The sequence below is a fragment of the Chiloscyllium punctatum genome, chromosome 15 (genome assembly GCF_047496795.1).
Source record: "Chiloscyllium punctatum isolate Juve2018m chromosome 15, sChiPun1.3, whole genome shotgun sequence".
NCBI lineage: Eukaryota > Metazoa > Chordata > Chondrichthyes > Orectolobiformes > Hemiscylliidae > Chiloscyllium > Chiloscyllium punctatum.
Window position 1 is genome coordinate 60,583,178 of NC_092753.1, and position 17,046 is coordinate 60,600,223.

At 38.6% G+C, this 17,046-nt stretch overlaps 1 protein-coding gene across 3 annotated transcripts in view; it reads right to left on the bottom strand.

The window, feature by feature from the left end:
- hao2 (hydroxyacid oxidase 2 (long chain)) overlaps nt 1-17,046 on the bottom strand; it is a 161,188-nt gene that overhangs the window by 85,051 nt on the left and 59,091 nt on the right. Inside the window, exon 1 of one of the 3 annotated variants that reach the window (XM_072585257.1) lies at nt 15,894-15,914. The exons of the other annotated variants lie outside the window; for them this stretch is intronic. The gene's annotated coding sequence lies outside the window, so the exon portion shown is untranslated. Of the gene's footprint in view, nt 1-15,893; nt 15,915-17,046 lie in introns of those variants that run through there. 3 annotated transcript variants of the gene reach the window in all.

Here is a 17,046-nt window from a genome sequence, read left to right on the forward strand (position 1 = left end):
GGAACCTAAATGGCTTTAAATGATTGTGCATCTACCAAAAATTAAAATAATCTAATAAAGGGAATGACACATTATCTTTTTGTCAATTAAATGAGGAATCATCTCACTCAGTAAGATATGAATTTCAAGAAGGGAAATCAGGTCCCACCAAATGTAACAGGCATCATCCACACTCCAGTATGTGACAAAACAAGAGTGGTCCTTCTCATAGGAAGATAGGCTAAAGTATTGCCTGTTCGGCTGCGAGCACATGTGATGATTAGTAAAACTGAACTATTTGTATCTGCTTAAGCCAGAATTTACACAGTTTCTATGTTCAAAGATGTTTTTTATTACACAGCTAGTTTTGATTATCCAGTTCAAAGAAGCCTGGCCTGGCAGTAAGCATTTTAACTGTCCCTGATTAGATGACATTTTTTTTCCATAGTTTAAGAAAGAAAACTGTATGCATATATGCATGAAATTAAAAGGGCGATCTGATTTTAGGCAAATTAGGGAACATAAGGACTGTTTTTTGCAAATTGCTAAAAGTATAGAATTTTTTGTTGTTGAGAAATCTAAGATTCCTTTGTACAGAGACAGCATATGCTTTTGCCAAAATCTGATCTGAGTGGCTATGCTGTGAGGAGGTATAAAGATGTGTTGACAGATTTATTAGGTAAAGCAGGACTTTTTTGACAGCCAATACAGTTATCGGAGATGGGCATCAAGTTTACCTGCCTGTTTATAATTCAGTGTGGAATGGGGCTCAAGGCAAGTGATTATTAATTCCTCGATACATCATTACTTTGGAGAAAAATCTACACTCAGCAAGAAAAGTGTGTAATTGGCATTTAAGGTTTAACAAGCTGTCACGTGCAATCTAGAGCAGGGATCTGAGATGTGGTGTGGTGCACAGAGAATTTATTGGCAGGTTGCGGGTAAAATTATTGGAGTCAGATTGCATTGCTGCTGAAAGAAGCAACAACATTAAAACATGTCTTTGTTTTTGCCATGCAGTCAGTCATTAATGTATTTTTTTTCACTCTGTAGGAAGATATTTATTTGGAATTGTTTTACAAAATAATTTCCATGTGGGCAAGTGCTTGTGTTTTTCTTTCCTATTCTATGTACAGTATTATCTTTGAGCCAAAAGCTAAGGCAGTCTGGCCTTTGGTCTTCTTCATTAGCCTCTCAATGCTGTTACATAACCAAGCCACATGAGTTAAATATATGACAACGTTTCTGCAATAAAATGGATTGTGCACTGTCTGTTGAGGGAGCAGACTGGGTGAGCTAACTGGAACTGTTTGGTATATACAGTTTGTTTGTCATCCAATGAAGATACAATGTCATAGAGTCATAGAGATGGACAGCACAGAAGCAGACCCTTTGGTCCAGCTCATCCATGCCGATCAGATATCCTAAATTAATCCAGTATTTGGACCATCTCCCTCTCAACCCTTCCTATTCATATACCCCAGCCAGATGACTTTTAAATGTTGTAATTGTACCAGCCTCCACCATTTCCTCTGGAAGCTCCATACATGCCCCTTAGGTCCCTTTTTCCCCCCTCTACCCTACACCTATGCCCTCCAAATCTGGACTCCACTCCACCTCTGGGAAAAGACATTATTCTTTTACCCTATCCATGCCCCTCATGATTTTATAAATCTCTATAAGGTCACCCCTCAGCCAACAATGCTCCAGGGAAAACAGCCCCAGCCTATTTAGCCTCATTCCATTGCTTAAATCCTCCAACCCTGGCAACATCCTTGTAAATCTTTTCTGAATCCTTTCAAGTTTCACCACATCTTTCTGTAAGGAGGGGGAGCAGAATTGCACACAGTATTCCAAAAATGGCTTAACCAATGTCCTATACAGCTGCAACTGACCTCCCAAATCTTATATTCAGTGCTCTGACCAATAAAGGAAAACATACCAAATGCCTTCTTCATTAGCCTATCTACCTGCTACTCCACTTCCAAGGAACTATGAGCCTGTACTCCAAGACACCATTTCCTATGCACAAAGCCATGTTGACTAACCTTAATCAGTCCTTGCCTTTCCAAATACAAGTACATCCTGTCCCTCAGGATTCCCTCCAACAACTTGCCCAGGACTAATGTCAGGCTCACCAGTCTATAGTTCCTTGGCTTTTCCTCACCACCTTTCTTAAACAGTGGTACCACATTAGCCAACCTCCAGTCTTCTAACAGGGTAAAAATAATGACTGCAGATGCTGGAAACCAGATTCTGGATTAGTGGTGTGGAAGAGCACAGCAGTTCAGGCAGCATCCAAGGAGCAGTAAAATCGATGTTTTGGGCAAAAGCCCTTCATCAGGAATCTCCAGTCTTCCAACACCTCTATGACTACTGATGATACAAATATCTCAGCAAGGGGCCCAGCAGAGACTTCTCTAGCTTCCCACAGAGTTCTAGGGTACACCTGATCAGGTCCTGGGGATTTATCCACTTTTATGCATTTCAAGACATCCAGCACCTCCTCCTCTAAAATATGGACATTTTTCAAGATGTCAACATCTATTTCCCCACATTCTATATCTTCCATGTCCTTCTCCATGTGTGGGATCAACGTGAGCAATGTCAATAAATCTTGAATGAATGATTTTCTTGTCACATATTTTTTGCAGTGAGAAAAAGGGTAAAATACAGTGCAAAACTTTTCCATTTATGCCAGGATCCAGTGCCATTTTGAATAATTTAAGAAGAAGCAAATAAAAGAAAAGGAGAACTTAAAGAGAGTCCATCAGTTCGGAGCCAGCTCATCACTATCAACGACATCTGCACTTCCATCCCGCCTCCACTGCCTCACCATTGTCTACACCAGAGCCAACCAATGTCAAAGCCACCAATCCTTCGGTGCCAGATTTCACCACTAGGCCAATTCTCCTCTCACACCACCATGCCACTGCCAGTGCCAGACTCACCAATGCCAAAGTCACATCTCTCACCACTGGGCCCACCTTGATGACAATATGGTGCTCTTTCGCCACCACCAGACCCAACCAACAACAAAGTCACCAATCCTCAGGCACCATCTTTTGTCACTGGGCCAATCTTGCTGATATCACCTCCACCAAAGTAGCAGCTGCCAAATTTGATGCCAGATCCAGTGGTCACCTGGAAATTAAGTAAGAGCTCACTCTCATCTGCACTAGGCCCACTCTCCTCTTCACTGGGCCCACTCTCGTCTTCGCTGGGCCCAATGTCCTCCACAATGGGCCCACTCTTCCATGCTGTACCCATTGTCTTCTTCACTAGGCCCGCTCTCCCCCACATTGGGCCCACTCTCTCCTTCGCTGGGTCCACTGTCCTCCATGCTGGGCCCACTCAAGGTCCACGCTGGGCTCTCTCTGCCATCGATGCCACTTGAGCTCATAAAGTAAAGAAAAATAGAAAAAAAAGAACAGGAAAAGAGAAAAGGAGAAAAGAAAAGTGATCGGAGCAGACGAGCTCTGACTCCGGCACCCTACTCCGCCACCATGCTGTCTTTTGAGACTCTTGGCTTTAAAACTCCTCCAGCCATAAAGCTTGAACTCAGCCTTTCCTTAAAGTTAAAGCACTCAACCACATGTCCTTGAGCACAATTTTTGTTCATCCTCTTTTATTTGTTCTTTTATATTTGGGCTTTTTTTATTTTCTTTCACTTTCTCTTCATTAACTGCTTCAATAGCTCTTGATGCAAACTTTTAAATAATCCAGTCATTGAGACATATTGTCGGCCTTGGGATTTTTAAAAAAAGGCTATGCATGTATCAATTGAAGAAAAATAAAGTAAAACAGACTCTAGTGTTGTTGTAAGTGGATCGGGGGATAATGTATTCTTCTTTTAAGGAAATCGATTGTTCAGCCTAAGTCAGGCTGTACCATAATAATTATAGTAGACTTGATTAGTTAACTCCTTTGCTGATGATTTACAATTGGGTTCTTTTGCAATAAAACTTCATACATCAAAACAAGAATTCAAATATACTAATTATTTGGCAGCTGATTTTACCGAAAGAAAATGATTTCCTTGAATCTTCTTTTATTCCATGAATCATAAACACTGGTCATCTGAAATATTAATTCTGAACAAATGCTGTGAGAAAACGTGGCAGTAAAGGTTTTCATTGTATTGAAGAATGAATTGTTAGATGATAAGTTTATGTTTCTGTATCCCCACATGATGAACTATCATTTTCAACTGCACTATAAGTTAGGTAGTACAAGAGACTACAAAAAGAAAAGGGAGGGTAAGACTCTGGTATAGCTCAATCTCATTAGATTCCTATCTTCCAACTTTGACCATGTCACCCACACAGATGGCAATGAGAATAATGAAGACGGGAGAAAAATTGGATCAATGTATTAAAAGTCTTTAAGCAATCTCTAGTCTCGGTAATCATTTAATTAAAAACTACTTTCTAATGCAGAATGTGGCATAAATCTACCATATGTAGCTATCAACTGACTTCATGTCACATTACATGATCTCCTGGTTGTGTTGGGCAAGGGCATGAAGTGAGAATCTTGATTCTATTTTCCAGTTTAATGAAAATCATCTCTAATATGCGTATGGTGAACTGAGAGACAAAACCAAGCAACATTCTTGTTGCTGAACATCATTGAGACATGTATAATCAAGGGAAAGACCTGCAATGAGTCAAATTACTTTACAGTAATGGGTGTGATATTATTATGTATCAGATTGACAAAGAAACGCTCTGCCAAATAATTGTTTTTTTAATAAATACACTTAGTTTCAAAATGTTTCAAAACAGAGATGATCAGGCAATCTCATGGGGCAGGGCAGATTATTGGAGACTTGGCGAATGAGTTGCTTTTTCTACAGATCTGTTTGGAAAAGTGAAGAAAATACTGCCCATATGTGATTCTCAATGATGATCAAATCCCAACCTATGTCACAATGCTGCAAATATTGTGCTATTTGTAACTGAAGGGGCAACACTTTAACTCGCTGTTGTCATCCAAACATGTATAAATGTTCTTCAATTTTCGAAGTTCCTGACAGGCCACCTCTTTCTACTTCCTCATTCACTTTCTCCTTTCAAGATTAGAATGACAATGTGTCTCTTTTGTCATGAGTCTTGGTTCAGTAGTTCCTCCGAACTAAAATTTTATAAGCTGAATGTGATTTTCAGTCACCTTTTGGATTTTAAATGTTACAAATGTTAGAAATGCACTTTGGTACCTTTACATTGCAAAAAGAAACAGAATAGTTAATGTTATAGGTACGGGCTTTTCAGAACTGCTCAGAATAAAGGTCTTTAACATGAAAAGTTAACATAACAAGTTTGAATGTCTTTCTGGCATTTTCTGGGTCTACCTAAGTTAATATTTTCCAAATGTGGTACAGTTCCATACATCTTGCTGAAATATAGCATGTTTTGAGGACTTGAAAAAACAAATAACTGCACCACTTTATGCCTGTATATTAGATAACAAGACAACGTGGTGTAAAAGGGAATAACTTGTACTAAGAATAATTGTTCGTGAGTTAGACTGTGCTGATGACTAGTGATTACAAAATCTTGGAGAATTTGAACTGGGGTGATAATGCGTGAACTATAGATTTCCCTTAGTGTAATGAATACTGCAACAAACCTGGTTCAGCAAGCAGTAATTAAAGAATCATTATAGTTTCCCCTGTGAAGTTGTTGAGACAGTTTTTGAACCCGGTTTATCAATTATCACAATTGTTACACCAGAGATCTTTCGTGGACTAAAACAGATTTTAAATAATCACAAGTACTGGCCTACAATGATGAATTGACAACCTGACCACAGATTGACGTAAGTCCATAATTACAATTTTATGTAAGAACTTTAAAACCATGCAATTAAGTCAGAGTGAGAAAACTCACATCTCCTGTTTTAATTTACATCTGTGTGATAATTTTATGTAATGGGAGATGAAAGACGTATCTGCCACTTAACCAGCTTGGAAAGAAAATGCATCCAGACTTGGGAAGATAGTCACAAACCACACTTCAATTGCTACCTTTGAACAGCAAAATAGAGAGAAGGAATTATGAATTCATCACCACAGCACCTGGAAGCCTCTTTGCCTCTGTCTCTTTCTCTCCTCATTGTCTCTGGAGAAAGTAACCAGTTAAAAGCACTACATTGGGAGAAAATGGAAGAATATAAAATATTTAAATTGCATGACCTTTATTCTCCTTCTCTGTGCTGGTCAAGCCATAAGCCATAAGCCATAAATAGCAGAGCAGACTCAATGGGTTGAATGGCCTACTCCTGCTCCTATCTGTTGTGGTCTCGTGATCAATGCCAGGAATTTTTATTTTATTAGGGAATGATTTGGTTAGTAGCAAATTATACCCCTAAAACAGAAAAGGGCAGCACAGCAAGGGCTTTAGCAGCAAACAACACAGAGGCCAGACACTGGAAGGTGTCAGAAGCATCCCCAAGTGCAGTAATATTTATGACATTTAGAATGACTCAGGCAGAGTCACTTGACTTAAACTAGCAGAAAGCAACAGAAAGGTTAGGAATCAATAGAAGTTTGGAAACTCTATAGGGGGCAGTAAAACCAATGAGGTTTGATGTACCTCAGGACAGGGCATTTTACTTAAACAGAGAAGAGTTTCTTACTTAGTTGGTTACATAATAAGGGCTGTCAATTTTAATTTAGGGGTTGCTTAATATGTATTTTTTTCTACTAAAGCATTTTGATAGGTCACATGAAATGAGAGAGGTCAAAAAAACAAGGTTTACAATTAGGTGGAGCATAAGAGTGATGACAAAGGAGGTGGTAAGAGAAAAGTTATACGAACAAGTGCATCTTAAGGTTGTGTGAATTGTTTCAGCCAAATAGCAGAGAAAGAAAGAACTATGGAATATTTAGTCAACATAACTAAAAACGTCCCAAGGCAGTTCTTACAAATGTTATTAAAAAAGACACATTGAGCAGAATCTCCCAACCCCTGACTAGCATGGGCAAAGGCTAATCAGATGGGAAGGTATTGTGAGATTGGCAGAAATTATATTTGTGATATTGAGAAAAAGAAGTCTGAATCTTATGGCTTTTGGCTCAAAAAAGTCCAACAATGTATTGAATTCGTTGGAGGAATTCTCACTGTGAGGCCAAATGAGTTATCTTACCAACTCATTGCATTAATTGACATTCCTGCCCCTATTTATCACATCAATTTCTGCCCTATCTTATCTTGTGCTTCTCCTGGAACCAACTCACCACCTGCCACATATCCTGGGCACCCAATAATACCTGAGATGTCTGCTTCAGGTGCTCTGGAGGTCTTCATGGTGCCTGCTGTCTTGATGACTCACAAGTTGCTGCCTCATTTCAATGTCAGGAATGAGACAAGGAGCACCCTCCAACCGTGGTTGATGACTCCTTTATGGAACCCACTGACTGAAGTGGAATACAGTCACAATGCAGCCTACTTTTCCAACAGAACAATGGCAACAGTTGATAGAACTCCTCAAGGTGAGGTTCGGATGCTTGAGTCACTCTGGCAGAGTCTTGCAATTCACTGGCAGGACTGACCTGGTAAAGCTAGCAGTCAGTGAAGAGCTGGAATGGTGAATGAGTACTGGAGTACAGTCTTGGAATCCAGGGGAGCAAGAGGGTGATCAATTAGAGCACGAGCAGTTGTCGAGGTAGTCCAGGATGGATCTATTTTTGAGAGGGAGTTTCAAGGCCAGATTGGCAAAAGTGAAGAATTGTGTTATTAAATTCAGGGGTGTAGTTACTGAGAAATTTTATTAGATCAGTCTTTGGTATTCGATGTGAACTGTGGGGTATTCAATCTTAATTACCATGTTTACCACATATTAATTGTGGGTGTTAAAAGTATGTTGTCCATGAATTCCAAATTGTATTATTGTTCCAACCAGCAAAATAAAGTCCTTTTATTTGTAAGTGCCCTGGATCTCACACTTTGTCTACTCAAAATGCAGAAGGTTTCTGGTCCCTAGCCAAAGCATAATATAAATTTGGCAGTTTGATCTGGGATCATAATACAATATTCAGGACTTCAACAGTGCACCCTGCAGAGAAGTATAGAATCACTGACAGACACCTTTTGAATTTCAGAACACTTACAGTTTGATATGATTACTACTGCAAATTCTGGATATATATGCATTCTGCATATGGATATAATTAACCATCCAGGTGTGGCCGGAAACCACATAAATTACTGCTGGAATTCAATTTAGAGGTATATATTAAATTTTTCCATGAATTTCAGTTGATAAATAAAATAGCACGTAACTTGTACATCACACTACTGGTGATGTGGCGCTACAGATTCCAAATATTTGAAATGCTGTAAATGACTGTAAGGCTGAAATTGATCATCCTTAATCAAAAATACAAACCATTGGAAAATACACAGTACCCAGACAAATAACCCAATGGCTTCATGAAATGGATTTGCCTTCTATAGTTACATATATGATGATAGTTACATATATGATGACGGATGTAAAGTAGCAGAAAAAGTGGCGGAGACCTAATGTGATTGACACACATTTGCATTGCCTGAGCCTTCCCTTGAAGGGGGACACATTAGAGTCAACTTTTGACTATAAATTTTACCTCTGCTACACTATTGTATAGAAATGAAGTATATGGATTCATTGGCACTTCCTCCCAATGTTTCCTGTAGAAATGCTGATTGACTGCATATTGGGAATGGTGTCCACAAATAGGAGACTTGAGATCACAAACACTTCTACAGTCCTTTACTGAACCTTACAGGATGAAGCAGAGAGTGGAATCTCGAGACTGTAATGAATTTCCTTTAGATGGTTTGGCTCCTGAAGTCAACAATAATTCCTCCCACAGCAAAACTTGAATTAAAGCTTATCATAGAGTAAGCTTAATGCTGGATTACTCCTTCCCATTCCATGTTCCTGTTTACTTACATTTCACAAAGTGAAAACCTCAGGGTCAACCTACAGAAAGTGTTCATCACCGTATACAAGAAACCCAGAGCAATACCATACCATTATGACCTCTTTTCATCCTATCTTAAACATTGTTGTTAGCACATGTTCTGTCATTTACTTATGTTACTACAAAAGGCAAATTTATTTCACGTAGCCATCGGGTTACTTGTCACTAGATTTCTTGAACAGTTTTGTTCTTGCAGCAAAGAAATATCTGCTGTAGATCAGATAAATGAACCTTGAATGTTTGCTCAAAATAACAATTATGAGCAGTTTACTTACTTTTGACACATCAAGGGCTCTCTGACTGCATCGTAAATCTTGTTATTTAATGACTTTTATTGTCATGTTGCAGAAATATTCTATCCCTCTCTGTCATTTATCTACTGTGTGTGAACAGAAGATAACACTTTATTTGCAATTAACAGCCTGTAATGATAATTTTTTAATGACAATAATTATAACAATTGCAATCTAAGGTCAAAAAACCAAGTGTCAAAAATAGAAACAAAAAGGTGCACTGAAAAGTCAGACATACCACTGATAAACAAAATGTAAATGCAAAACACATGGAAATTTAGCAGTCTCAAGAACAATCTGTGCAGTAATGAATAAATCCTGAGTGGCTTAATGTTAGTATAAGAAAAGCTTGTGAAACAGAAGGTTGTAAAAGAAGATTTTAAGGAACCATGTGAATTTATTTTTCACTCTGGGATCTGACCTGCTTGGTATTATTATCACCTGGGATCACAATATAGTATCACTTAATTCCAAACTTAATGTTAGGTCAAGGTAACAAGATCATAAGGAGTAGGCCATTCAGCCTATTAATCTGCTCTGCCATTCAATAACGTCATTGCTGATCTGATAATCCTTAAGTCCATTTTCCTGCCTATCTCCATAAACCTTGATAGCCTTAATGAATAGAAATCAATTGCTCTAAGTCTTGAATATAGTTAAGATTCAGCCTGAACAGCTCTCTGCAATAAAGAATTCCACAGATTCCCTACTCTCTGAGACAAAAAAGATCCTCCTCCGCTCTGTCACAAATGGACAACACTACTCAGAGATTATGTCGCCTGGTCCAAGGCTCCCCTGCAAAGTGAAACAACCCTCTGCATCAAGCCCCCTTAGAATGTTATATGTTTCTCTAACATCTTCTGTTGTTCCCTAAACTCCAACAAGTGCAAGCCCAATCTCCTCAACCTCTCCTCATAAGAAAATCCCTCCTTACTCAGGATCAGTTAAGTGAACTTTTTCTAGAATGCCTCCAATGCAATGTATCTTTCCTTAGATAAAGGGATCAAAATTGTTACAGCATTCCAGTTGTGGTATCTCTAGTGCCTTGATTAATTTGAACAAGGTTTTCCTATTTTTATACTCCATTCCCATTGAAGTAAAGGTAAGAATTCCATTTGTCTTCTCTATAATCCGCTGAACTTGGATGTTAGTTCTTTGTGATTCATGCATTAGGAACCCCCACATCCTCTGTCCTGCAGCTGTCTGCAGTCTTTCCTTGTTTAAATAATGTTCAACTCTTCAATTCTTCCTGCCAAAGTGCATAACCTTACATTTTTCCACATTATTCCTATCTGCAAGTTTTTACCAACTCACTTAACTTATCTTTATCCCTTTTGTAGACTCCTTCTGTCATATCCACCACTTGCCTTCTCGCCTATTTTGGTGACATCTACAAACTTGCCGAGAATGTATTCAATTCTGTCATCGCTTCCAGCTTCAATGTAATAGGACTCATTTTCATGTTAATCTGAAATTTCTTTTCTGTTCCCAGATCCTCACTTTATGTAAAATAAAACAAAAGCATTTCATCTTTGGGTGGTACCATTACTGAATCCAAACCAGAAAAAAAAAACAAGGTACGCAGCACAAGACATTTATCTATGCTTTTTGTTTTGGATTTTGTGAGAATTGCTGCCATCTGTACAACTCAGTTATGTGATTTGTCATGGGTGCTAGTGGCATAGGTATTCCATGGATAGGGAAAGCAATCTCAGCCAGATATGTGTCATCACATACTGATATGTAACAGTACATGGCTTAGCTGTTAGCAGAACAGATGAGTATATGAAGAAATAAAATGTTAATAGATGTCGATAGTATATATGGGGTGTCAAATGTTTTGAAAATTGAAGTAAAAATGGTAGAGATTCGTAGATGAAAATTAACAAGAATAATGAATGGTAGTAAAAGAAAGTTTGGGGAGAAAGAATTAGGGCAGCAATAGCGTGAAATAGTCAAAAGAAAAATAAATGAATGCAGTAATGATATCTAACTGCTCATCTATCATACTTGAAATTATGATTTCATATAATATCTATTGCATGTTCTAATTCATTGCACAAAATGCAACAAAGATTTTGAAGGTGGAAAATGAAAATGGCAGGTAATTGTGTTGCTTCATTAAAACCAGTAACAATGTTTTCAGCCAAAATCCTGGAATTCCTCCCCTCATGGCATTGTGGGTCAACCCACAGCAGGTCGACTACAGCGGTTCAAGGAGGCAGTTCACCGCCACCTCCTCAAAGACAATAAATGCTGACCAGCAGCAACACCCACATCCCACAGATGAATTAAAAAAAGTGGATAACGAAGGGGCAGTTACTAGGTCAAGCGAAAACAGCTACGCTAATGTAAAGTAACAGAAATCAAATGCAATTTGAAGGAGGTGGAGCTGCAGATCGTGTGAAGGGTGTCTGGAACATTAACAGGGAAATGTGGTGTGAAGAATGATTCACAGTCATAAATGCTACAGAGAGAAATTGGTTTCTGTCAGTAACTCCTGCAATTTATTGTAAGGTTCAAATCAAATTTCAGTGAGTTCACCAGTGCAATGGAGTGTATCGAGTGGTATAGACATAAAACAGATAAATTGTCTGAGCAGGTGCTGGTTGCAGTAAACCCAATCTCAGTAATTTTAACTGTAAAACTGTGGATGAGACACCTAAACATGGATTTGAAAATTGCTACTGTCTGACTGTGTATAAACAGTATAAAGAATGGAGCAATTAATAATTACAAAGAACCGCTGTTTGAATGTGCACAATAATCTTATTGTTTGTACAACTTCACTTTAAGGTAGTAAGATCTGTAAGTGATTGGAGTTAACCTGTTAGGAAAGATCACAAAAAAAAGATAAATCTGATCTGGCCAGTTCCAGCCTGACCAATCTACCTTCATTTATCAGCAGAATTACTAATGTCAGCAACAGTGTTATCACACAACACTTACTCACTGATACATTGTTCACTGATGTTCAGCTTGAATTGCATCAGTAATTTGTGGCTGCAGACCAAATTACAGTTTTGACTAAACATAGATAACAGAATTTCATAAGTGGGATGAAAGTGTTTGTCATCAAGGCAGCATTTGACCAATTCCAACATCAAGGAGCCAAATCCCCTAAAAGTCAGATGGAATTTGTGGAAAATTCACCATTGGATGGAATCATATTTAGTGCAAATGAAGACAGATGACACTTTTGGGCATCTGTTTATACCAGCCTTGGGCAGTGCAACAGGAATTCCTCAAGGCAGTGTCCTGGACCCACATAAACCAAAGTCTTCAGTTACCTCCTCAATAACCTTTGCTCCATCATTCCATCAAACTGTGAGATGATCACTGGTGATTGTGCACTATGTTCTATTCAGTTCCTCAGTTATGAAATTGTCCGTGCACATGTAGAGCAAGTCATGGCCAGCATTAATGCTTGGGTTAATAAATAGCAAGTCACTTTGACTCTACACATGTGCCAGGCAGTGACTATCTCTGACAAGAGATTATTCATTCCCTTGACATTCAATGATATTCCATCATTGCATACACTGATGGTGAGCATTGGCTGGAAACTTCATTGGACCAGATGTAATTATTGAAGCTACAAGAACAGGTAAGAGGATGGGGATCCTATGGTGAATGAGTCACCTCCTGATGCTCCAATACTTTCCACCAACAATAAGACACAAATCGGTCATGTGATTGAACACGTTTCACTTGCTGGGATGCATATAACTTCAACAACACTCAAGAAGCTTGGTATCATTCAGAACAAAACATTCAGTGTGATAGATCCTTCCATTCATTACCTTACCTATTGGTATCCTCTACCATTGTGTAATGTGGCTGCAGTGAGCATCAGCTGTAAGCTGTACTGCAGAAACTTACCAAGGCTTCTTTGATAGCAACTGCTCAACTTGCAACCTGTATATTCTGGAAGGACAACGACAGTAAGCATTTGTCAAAATCCCATCACCTGCAAGTATCCTTCCGAACCAAGCACCATCCTAACTTAGAACTTTATTGCCATTCTTTCATTGTCACTGGATAAAAATTCTGGAATAGCCCTACCTAACAACATCATTAAGTTACCTTCATCATATTGACTAGTTATCCAAGAAGACAGCTCACCAGCATCTTCGAAATGATAATTAGGAAGGGACAAGAAATGCTGTCAATGCCAGCAATGTCGACATCCCATTACATAGAACATAGAACAGTACAGCACATGATGTTGTGTCAAGCATTTACCTTAATCTAAGATCAACCTAACCTACACACCCCTCAATTTACTGCCATCCATGTGCTTGGCCAGCAGTCGCTTAAGTGTCCGTAATGTCTCTGACTCTACTACCACCGCTGGCAGTGCATTCCATGCACCCACCACTCTGCGTAAAGAACCAACCTCTGACATCTCCTCTATACCTTCCTCCAATCACCTTAAAATTATGACCCCTTGTGACAGCCATTTCTGCCCTGGAGAAAAGTCTCTATCTACTCTATCTATGCCTCTCATTACCTTGTACACCTCAATCAAATCACTTCCCTTCCTTCTCTCCGTGTGAAAAGCCCCAGCACACTGAACGTCTCTTCATAAGCCATGCCCTCCAATCCAGGCAACATCCTGGTAAATCTCCTCTGCACCCACTCTAAAGCATCTACATCTTCTCTAAAATGAGGCGACCAGAACTGGACACAATATTCCATGTGTGGTTTAACCAGGGTTTTATAGAGCTGCAGCAAAACCTCGCAGCTGGTGAGCTGCCTTCTTAAACTCAATTCCCCTGTTAATGAAAGCCAAAACTCCATATGCCTTCTTAATAACCCTATTAATTTGGGTGGCAACTTTGAAGGATCTATGTACATGGACCCCAAGATCCTGCTGTTACTCCACATTGCCAAGAATCCTGCCTTTAACCCTGTATTCAGCATTCAAATTCGACCTTCCAAAATGAATCATATTGCATTTATCCAGGTTGACCTACATTTGCCACTTCTCAGCCTAGTTCTGCATCCTGTCAATGCTTTGTTGTAGCCTGCAACAGCCCTCGACATGATCTGCAACACCACCAACCTTTGCGTCATAGGCAAACTTACTAACCCACCCTTCCACTTCTTCATCCAGGTCATTTATAAAAACTACAAAGACCAGAGCCCAAGAATAGATCCCTGCAGGACACCACTGGTTACCGATCTCCAGGCAGAATACTTGCCATCCACTACCACTCTCTGTCTTCTTTCTGCCAGCTAATTCTGTATCCAGACAGCCAAATTTCCCTGTATCCCATACCAACTAACTTTCTGAATGAGCCTAATTGCAACATGAAGGTTATGTAAAAGATTGATATAGGGTTGAGTGAAAAGTGCTAATGTATGTATTAGATTGAGGACAGGAAAGACAACAATTCAGTTATTTAACTATGTTGAAAGAAGTAGGAAAAATCAATGCAAAGAAATCAAATAATCTACAATTAATTTGACAGAAAAAAGCAAGAAGAGAAGAATAGCTTTCAAATTGAATCTATTGAATAGTCCTAAGAATATATTTAACTGCCAGATGGAGTAGGTTGCTAACCAGGACTCATTCCAGATTAGGTTTATTTGAGGTTATATATCATATTAGGTTAGATACTAAAAAATATCAGTGACTAACCTAATTATGCTTTTTCTTGAATTTTACATTAAACTATATTGTTTCCTATGACTTTCCATATATTTAATAGCTTACAAAAGTGTTAGAAGGTTTTAAGAATGGTAGATGTAACCTTGATGTATGGGAAAGGTAGTAACAATCCTGAATAACTCAGTGTACTCAGGGCCAAGAATGAAGATGTGTTTAAATCGCAGATGGTATCTAATTGCACACAATGACATTAAGGTAACTGGAGAGGGCGACTGATGCACAGTTTAGAAAGTATATTAAGTGTTTGCAATTGCATAAGCCGGAACATTTTGAATTCCTTTGCATGCTCCTTTCTGGTTAGCATATGTGACTGTTTTAGTCCTATTTGCCTGTTGGTACCTCAGTTTCAGCAGAGCTTTTAGTGCTCCCACCAACCACTGAGGCCAAATTTGTGAGCTGTCTGCAGCTGCACCTTGTTATGTCACCTAATATATACAGAGGAAAAACTCCAGAAACTGCATGCTATCTGAAGAAATGGCATTTGGCACTCTTGAAAGCACCAGATTGAGAAGTGCTCGATATGTGCCTTGTTAATAACTAACAAAATGTAAGAGTAAAGCATGACAGTAACTAGGTGAAGTGTTTTAATAACCTTAAAATCCACCTGTCCATAAATTTCAATAACTTTAAAAATTCCATATTAATGGATTCCTGAAGATTGCTTGTTAAAAGTAAAACCATTACGTTGGACATTGCTTAACACCTATCATTCATTAATCCTTGTGGGTGAATACATTACAATATTACATAATTAGAAATCATTAAGGTGATTTGATCTGTGCTCGGGTACAATTTAGCACATACTCAGGTGTCATTTTTGCAAACAATATGTGCATATTCCAGTTCCTATATTGAGAAGAGCCTGTCTTTAATTTAGCTTGACACATGTCTATTATTGCTTAATTAAACCTTAACCTTTTGCAGATGTGTCGATCACATTGGTGCATTCAGTCTGAACAGATGTTTCACTTACTGATTATGATAACTAGTTTCATCTAGCAGTGGATTCTTAGAGGCAGTCAACTTTTTCATCTGACAAGCATCATCATCGAGTGGCCCTCCTGAAACCGGATGGAGATCAATTCCTAATGATATGAAACATGTCATAATTCTGTTTTGTGCTGCAACTTCAGCATTAATGGTTAAATTGTGAGAGGTATGTGTAAAAATGTTTTTATTAAAAACATATATAAGAAAGCAATTTGTTAAATATGCACCGAGTAACTAATAGCAGGAATCCACTTGTGGAATCAATTGCTTCTAAGCAATTGGGAAAAAAACAAAATTGTCATCAAATGAGATTTGGCGTGCTTTGTGTGTGTGTACAATTTATGAAAAATCACAGAACTGTTCAGAAGCAGGACAGGCCTGTTAACTCCGTCAAGTCTATTTCTTTCATGTGTTCCCAACTGCCCACGTAGGTTCCTACCAGAAGCCAATCTAATTAGCTTTTTAATCCATTTATATTGTCTGACTTAATTGTTTTATCTATAACATTAACCTCAAAGCTGTTTTGTGAAAAAAATCAACCTTTTCAAAGTGGGTATCACACACCTCTGGAGCATGTGGGAATTGAAACTAGACCTCTCAGTCTAGAGGCAGGGACATCATCACTGCACCACAATGCTATTGCTTTTATTTAACCCATTTTACTAATCAACCCGTTCAGAGATATTATTACACATTTCTGCAGCAGGTGGGACTTGAATCCTAGCCTCCTGGTCTAAGGGTAAGGACATTACCACTGCACCACAAGTGCCCTTCTACAATGCTATTCTGGTGAGGTTGAAAAACGGTTCCACCTGATTTCCTTTCTTACACCCCAATTTTTGATTTGTGTATCTTAATGTATGAAATCCTTCACCATTTTGAATAATGGACAATTCTCTTCATGATCTTGAAAAGTATTGTAGGTGAGCAAGAGCAGAAAAGCATTTTTTTTGCATGTCAGTTTTCTAATGATATTCATCAAATTGCATCATTGGATTTCTTCTGTGATCAGTCATTGCTTGTAGGTAATGTTCACAGCTGCCCCTTGCTCTGTTCAGATCTCCTTTTGGATAGGAATGCTGCCAGCAAATTCTTTTGTCATATTGGTCTGAGGGCCTTGCTAATGTTAAGTGACA